This window comes from Mobula birostris, chromosome 28 (assembly GCF_030028105.1).
Source record: "Mobula birostris isolate sMobBir1 chromosome 28, sMobBir1.hap1, whole genome shotgun sequence".
NCBI classification, from domain to species: Eukaryota; Metazoa; Chordata; class Chondrichthyes; order Myliobatiformes; family Myliobatidae; genus Mobula; species Mobula birostris.
This window is the reverse complement of record NC_092397.1, coordinates 10,544,658-10,552,239: the sequence shown is the minus strand read 5'-3', so window position 1 is coordinate 10,552,239 and position 7,582 is coordinate 10,544,658.

The following is a 7,582-nucleotide window of genomic DNA, read 5'->3' as shown; positions in this document are numbered from 1 at the left end:
ACTAGGTCTTACCAACATTTGTCTTCACAGCCTCTCTACTAACAGTTCTAGCACTCTGGTTCCCAATCCCCTGCAACTCTAGTTTTAAACCCTAAGACTTTTGCACAGTACTGTAAAAGTAAGTACGTGGATTTTGGGGTAATTTGCTTTAAGCATATCTTCTTTTACAAAAAAAGGAGGAAGGAGAATGTGAGGAACAGATTAATTAACGATATTAAGGAAAATACCGGAGTTCATTATTGAGGATTTAACAGCAGGAAGTTCAAAAGTTGGTGGCATGCTGGTGTGGGTAGTAGAAGTGGTATCTCTCAGTGCCAGCGACACAGATTCACTCCTGACCTTGGCTGCTGTCTGTTTGGAGTTTGCATGTTCTCCCTGCAATCACTAAACAATCTGTGAAGCAACTCAGCAGGTCAGGTAGCATCTGTAGGAGAGAAGGAATTTTCAATGTCTCACGTCCAAACCTTGCAACATCTGATGTAAGGTTTCAGAACAGTCCTTTTCTCTCACAAACACTGCTCCAGCACATTGTTGGTTGCTCAAGATTCCAGAACTTGCTTTCTCTTCTGTCCCCACTGTGATCATGTTGGCTGCCTCCCGCATCTCAAAGTCGTGCAGGCCAGTAGGATGATTGACCTCTATGAATTGCACCTAGGTTGTAGAACAGGATTAAAGTAGATGGTGGATGGTTGTGATGGACTTGAGTCAAAGAGCCTGTTTTCCCATACCATATCTCCCTTGGATGCTATTAATAGGATTGGATTGATGAAAAGGAGGAAAGATTTTCAATCATTTTGGAAGTTGGTCACTTAGTTCTCTTACTGCCAGGGTAAAAGCAAATGTGCAACATATTGTGCTCCTTGTTCAAACGGGACAGTCCCACAAATAGCCATGGTGTGGAGCTCTGAGCTCCAATTTATGGGTTTTAACATGTGCATAAATAGTGGCATCATTACACAGCAGATGCCACCTCACTGGCTCTTCACTCAACCCTGGAACATCAGGACAGCGTAGACACATCAGGTTCCTCTTTCAATGAAAGCTCAGCATTCAATACCCTCAAATCTAATCAATAAGCTCCAAGACCTTGGCCTCAATACCTCCTTGTGTAATTGGATCCTCAATTTCCTCACTTGCAGACCCCAGTGAGTTCAGATTGACGACAACATCTCCCATGATATCCACCGGCACAGGTGTACCACAAAACTGTGTTCTCAGCCCCCTGCTCTATTTGCTTTGCACTTATGAATGTATGGTTAAGCACAGCTCCAATGCCATATTCACATTTGCTGATGACACCACTGTCATAGGCTGAATCAAAGGTGGTGATGAATCAGCACGTAGGAGGGAGATTAAAAATTTGGCTGAGTGGTTGCATAACAACAACCTCTTACTCAATATCTGCAAGACCAAGGAGCTGATTATAGACTTTAGAAGAAAGAAACCAGAGTTCCATGAGCCAGTCCTCATTAGAGGATCAGAAGTGGAGAGGATCAGCAGCTTTAAATTCCTCGGTGTAATTATTTCAGAGCCTGGACCTAGCACGTAAGTGCAATTATGAAGAAAGCATGGCAGCACCTCTACTTAGGAGCTTGCGGCATGACGTCACAGATTTTGACAAACTTCTATAGATGTGCAGTGGTGATATATTGACTGGCTGCATCGCAGCCTGATAGGGAAACACCAATGCCCTTGAATGAAAAATTCCACACAAAGTAGTTAATGTGGCCCAGCTCATCACGGGTAAAGCTCTCCGCAAGTCACATCTACATGAAACACTGTTGACAGGAAAGCAACATACGTACATCTTCAGCAAACCCCACCACCCAGGACTTGCTGTCGTCTCGCTGCTGCCATCAGGAAGGAGGTTCAGGAGCCTCAAGACACACACCACCAGCTTCAGAAACAGTTATTACCCCTGAGCCATTAGGTTCTTTTGAACCAAAGGGGATAACTTCATTCACCCCAACACTGAACTGTTCCCACAACTCGTGGACTTACTTTCAAGGACTCCTTATTTCATGTTTTCAATGTTTATTGCTTATTTATTATTTCTTCCTTTTGTATTTGCGCAGTTTGTTGTCTTTGCACACCTGCCACCATTAAATTATTAGACAGGAGGCCATTCATCCTTTTGAACCTATGTTTCTTCTTTGATGAATTAGTTCCACCGTACATTTCCTGCTCATTTTCCATAGCCCTGTCAATTTTTTTCCCACTGAAATTTGTCCAATCCCCTTTTTAAAGTCTCCATTGAATCAGCTTGCACCTTTGTTTTGTATTTGCACAGTCTGTTGTCTTTTGCACACTGGTCGATCGCCCAAGTTGGTGCGGTCTTTCATCAATTCTGCTATGGTCATTATTCTATAGATTTATTGAGTATGCCCGCAAGAAAATGAATCTCAGGGTTGTATGTGGTGAGGTATCTGTACTTTGATAATAAATTTACTTTGAGCTCAGGTGCATGTCTGTTGCCAGCAGAACATCAAGTGCAGTCAATGAGCTATACAGCATGAAAATAAACCCCACGGCATAACTCATCCATGCTGACCTGAGCTAATCCCATATCACTGTGTTTGTCAAGTCAATAGCACAGGGGTGTACCAGGCCTAATTTTGCAGCTGGGATGATTTCACAAAGAAGTAACAATCATCAATGCAATTTATTTTGGCTAAAATTGAAATTAGATTGTGTGCTGCTCAAAATAAAGCACCAGTGTGCAATCAAATTTCTAGTCCTTTGTGTTAATCATTAGCTGCCTGGACTGTGAACTCCCTCCAGTATGTCAGTTAAATGAAAGGTCTGAGATCAGACTTTTGTCCTATGTATCTTCAGTACAGCTACTTTGGTACTGCAGTATTTGGGACAGACTCCCATTCTATACTTCTCAAAATTGTTACCTTCACTGAATAACATAAGGAGAGAATCATGTAATATTGTGGTAATCTGTGATGGCTGCTTTTATTGTTTATCTTTAGAACCTGTGGAACACTGTACTTTGAGTTATAACTGAGGTACAGTGTGTACACCACATCACGAGGATTCATTATATCATTGGGTCTGCACAGATCCAATAGGGCAGGTCATAGTCTCAGGAGTGATAATATTGCTTCCTGCTTGATTAGGCCTCAAGCCTCAGGCTTGCCTGTTGCTGCATTCCAGGTGAGGAGAGGCCAGAGGTGGTGTAGCGTGGCATCGTTGCTCGGTTGGAGGCTGGCCTCTCCCGTCAGTGCTGTCTACCAGATTGGTGCCAGAAACTGTACCATCAATTTGCGAGACATGTCACTCAAGGTCTTGGACTATATATATGTTTTTTTTCGCTCATTATCTTGAATGTGCTGTGTATGATTTGCACCTTGGCCCCAGAGGAACACTGTTTCGTTTTATCCAAGTATGTTTCAGTGATAATTAAACTCACTTGATTTGATAAAAGGTGAGATTGGGCACTGTCAGAAATCACTTACCTTCACTTTGTTTCTCTGGCAAATGATTCAGCTGACAGAACACAGAGTTGTTGTGGAACTGGAGACCATTCAGCCCAAAAGCACAGGCATTTTGTCGAGCAATCTTACAAAGTCTAATTAACTTATTCTTTCCAGTAACTCAAATTATTTTTCTGGAGTACTTTCCCAACCCACCCTTGAAAGCTCTGATTAACTTTCAATCATTCTCATAGCTAGTGAGTTGCAGGTTACAAACACACTCGACATATTTTTAAATCCTCATCACCTCTGTCCCCTCAATACTATTTGTCATTATTTTAAACACATGTCCTATGGTGCTTCCAATTGAACAATATTAATTACTCCTCTTAATCAAGATTCTAAGATCATAATCTGAAGAGTCAAGGAGCACTACTGCCCTCTGGCTTTTCTAGACCATGCCAAACAATTATTCTGCCTAGTCCCAGCAACCAGTACCTAGACCATAGCCCTCCATACCACCCATATATTTATCCACCATCATTATCATGTGCCATGTCATATGATGTGTGCGTTCATGGTCTATGGTCTTAGCGAATTACAGAAGTGGTTTGTTGTTGCCTTCTTCTGAGCAGTATCGTTGCAAGACGGGTGACTGCAACCATTATCAATACTCTTCAGAGACTGTCTGCCTGATGTCAGTGGTCACTTAACCAGGACTTATAAGAAAATAAAATATAGGAGCAGGATTATGCCATTTGGCCCATCGAGTCTTCTCCTCTATTGCATCATGACTGATCCATTTTCCCTCTCAGCCCCAATCTCCTGCCTTCTCCCCATGTCCCTTCATACCCTGACCAATCCAGAATCTATAAACCTGTGCTTTAAATATTCCCAATGACTTGTGGCTAAAGAAATTCCTCCTCATCTCCAGAAGGGTGCCCCTCTATTCTGAGGCTGCATCCTCTGGTCTTTGACTCTACTACTGAAGGAAACATCCTCTCCACATCCACTCTATCAAGGCCTTTCACCATTTGATAGGTTTCAATGAGGTTGCCCTTCATTCTGAATTCTAGTGAATACAGGGCCCAGAGCCATTGAATGCTCTTCGTATGACAAACCATTCAATCCTGGAATTTTCATGAATGTCCTTTGAACCCTCTCCAGTTTCAGCACATCCTGTCTAAGATAGAAGGCCCAAACCTGCTCACAGTACTCCAAGTGAAGCCTCACCAGTGCTTTATAAAGTTTCAACATTACATCCTTGCGTCTATATTCTAGTCCTCTTGAAATGAATACAAACATTGCATTTGCCTTCCTCACCACAGACTCAACCTGTAAATTAACCTTTAGGGAATCCTGCACAAGGACTCCCAAGTCCCTTTGCACCTCAGTTTTTTGTGTTTTCTCTCCATTTAGAAAATAGTCAACCCTTTCATTGTTCTGCCAAAGTGCATGACCATTCACTTCCTGACACTGTATTCCATCTGCCATTGTCCATCTCCTAATATGTCTAAGTCCTTCTGTAGCTTCTCTATCTCTTCAAAACTACCTGTCCCTCCACCTATCTTCATATCATCTGTAAACTTTGCATCAAGGCCATCAATTCCATCATCCATATAATGGACATGTAACGTAAAAAAAATTGGTCCCAACACAGATCCCTGTGGAACACCGCTAGTAACCTGCAGCCAGTCAGAAAAGGCTCCATTTATTCCCACTCTCCTCTCTCCCCTTTGAACCTTATCTCCTCTGAATGCCCTGCCTTCCACTCTCCCTGCAGCAATCCCAACCTCACCATTAAACCTGCAGACAAAAGTGTGACGGACTGACCTCTACCTTGCTGAAGCCAGGCGACAACTCTCAGGTACCTCCTCTTATTTACCCCCTGAAGAGGACCCCTCTCTGGACTATCAGAGAATTGTCTCCATCACCATCACCAAACCCAATGCCCATCCACAGCCATTAAACTTATAGTTCCCTTATCGCACAGTTATTTGTTTCTACCTCCTATCCAAGATCCATAAACCTAATTGTCTGGGTAGGCCCATTGTTTTTGTCTGCTCCTGCCCCACTGAACTCTTGTCCACATACCTTGACTCCATTTTATTCCCCTTCCCGTCTATATCCTTGACACTTCCTCAACAACTTTCAATTCCCTGGCCCTCATCGGCTCATTTTCACCATGGATGTTCAGTCCCAATACACTTCTATCCCCAACAAAGAAGGTCTTAAAGTTCTCCACTTCTTTCTTGACAACAGACCCGACCAGTTTCCTTCCACCACCACCACCGTTCATCCAAATGGCAGCACTAGTCCTTGCCCTCTACAATTTCTCTTTCAACTCCCCCCACTCAAGATGTAGCCACGGACTCAGCTATATCTGCCTCTTCATTGGCTACGTGAAACAGTCCATATCCAAAGCCTTCCCCGGTAAAGCTCCCCAACTCTCTTTGTGCGACATTGACAACTGCATTGGTGCGGCTTCATGCACCCCTGCCAAACTCATCAATTTCGTCAACTTTGCCTCCAATTTCGACCCTACCCTTAAATTCACTTGCTCCATTTCTAACACCTCTCTTTTCTTTCTTGATCACTCTGTCTCCATCTCCGGAGACAAACTTTTATAAAACTACCAACTCCTAAGGGTATTTTGACTATACCAATTCCCACTCTATTTTCTGTAAAAATGCTATACCCTTTTCTCAGTTCCTTTGTCTCTGCCATATCCATTTCCAGGACACTGCACTCACCCCATCTTCCTGCTGCCTTAACAGTGATAGAGTTCCTCTTGTCCTTATCTACCACCCCATGAGCCTTCGCATCCAACACATCATTCTCTGCAACTTTCCCCATCTTCAACAGGATCCTACCACCAAAAACATCTTTACCTCCACCTCCTCCCACCCACCCTCCATGATTCCCTTGTCCATTTGTCCCTCTCCACTAATCTCCCTCCTGACACTTATCCCTGCAAGTAGAATAAGTGTGACACCTGCCCATTCACCACCTCTATTCAGGGCCCCAAACAGGTGAGGCATCTCTTCACCTGTAAATCTATTGGAGTCATCTATTCAGTACTCCAATGCAGCCTCCTCTATCGTAGAGAAAGATTGAGGAAGCAGGATTTCTTGGTGGCTAACCATTTTAATTCTGGTGTCCATTCCTACTCCAACATGACCTCCTCTACAGCCACAACAAGGCCATTCTCAGGTTGGAGGAGCAATACTTAATATTCCCTCTGGGCAGACTCCAACCTAATGGCATTAACATCGATCTCTCCAACTTCCAATAATGTTCTCCTTCTCCCTTTCCCTTTTCTTCAGTTTCCCACTCTGGCCCCCTCTTTATTTCTTTTCTTCTCCTCACCAACCTGTCATCTCCCCCTACCTGTCCCAACCTGTCATCCTTCCCTTTCTCCCATGGTCCGCTCTCCTATCAGATTCTCCAGCCCATTACCTTTTCCACCTATCACCTCCCAGGTTCTTACTTCATCTCCCCTTCCCCCACCCACCTGGCTTCACATGTCACCTTTCAGCTTGTACTCCCTCCCCCTCCCTCCCGTAACCTTCTCATTCTGACTTCTTCCTCCATCCCTTCCAATTTTGCTGAAGGGGCTCAGCCTGAAACGTCGACTGTTTATTCCCCTCCATAGATGCTGCCTGACCTGCTGACTTGCTGTGTTGCAATAAAAAAAAGCCTGCTTCCATTTACCCTAACTATACCCCTCATAATTCTATCAAATCTCCTCTCTTGTTCCAATATTTCAGAGAATAAAGTCTTAACCTATTCAACTTTTCCCTATAACTCAGGTCCTCAAGTCCCGGCAATATCCTTGTAAATCTTATGCATCTCTATCAAAATCTCCTTGAAACTTCTTTCAACCAAGGAGGCCAATACCAATCTAACATCTCAGCTGAATCCTGAAAAGCAGATTAGAGATGTCATTTATGTGGAGCAGGTGCATGGATTCCATCCTTTCCGTAAGCCTGTTTAATGTATCATCAGTCACTTTGTTGCCAACAATATCCTGTGATTTTTTGACAATTTTGGCGTACAGTTATACAATTTGCATCCTATATCCATGTCACCTGGCAGGGAAACGTACAAAAGCCATGCTGAATCAGCGTTTTATGGATTGTTGGATAAAAATCAACCCC